The sequence below is a fragment of the Centroberyx gerrardi genome, chromosome 12 (genome assembly GCF_048128805.1).
Source record: "Centroberyx gerrardi isolate f3 chromosome 12, fCenGer3.hap1.cur.20231027, whole genome shotgun sequence".
In the NCBI taxonomy this organism is placed as follows: domain Eukaryota; kingdom Metazoa; phylum Chordata; class Actinopteri; order Beryciformes; family Berycidae; genus Centroberyx; species Centroberyx gerrardi.
The window spans coordinates 32,054,768-32,055,348 of NC_136008.1; positions in this window are offsets into that span (position 1 = coordinate 32,054,768).

Here is a 581-nt window from a genome sequence, read left to right on the forward strand (position 1 = left end):
AGCCCCTGCTTCGGCCACACACACCTGGGAGCGGGCCCCTATCTCCAGGCGGCTCTCCACCTCCCTTTTACCCGATTTAAAGCCCCTGCTTCGGCCACACACACCTGGGAGCGGGCCCCTATCTCCAGGCGGCTCTCCACCTCCCTTTTACCCGATTTAAAGCCCCTGCTTCGGCCACACACACCTGGGAGCGGCCCCCTATCTCCAGGCGGCTCTCCACCTCCCTTTTACCCGATTTAAAGCCCCTGCTTCGGCCACACACACCTGGGAGCGGGCCCCTATCTCCAGGCGGCTCTCCACCTCCCTTTTACCCGATTTAAAGCCCCTGCTTCGGCCACACACACCTGGGAGCGGGCCCCTATCTCCAGGCGGCTCTCCACTTCACTTTTAACCCAATTTAGAGCCCCTGCTTCGGCCACACACACCTGGGAGCGGGCCCCTATCTCCAGGCGGCTCTCCACCTCCCTTTTACCCGATTTAAAGCCCCTGCTTCGGCCACACACACCTGGGAGCGGGCCCCTATCTCCAGGCGGCTCTCCACCTCCCTTTTACCCGATTTAAAGCCCCTGCTTCGGCCACAC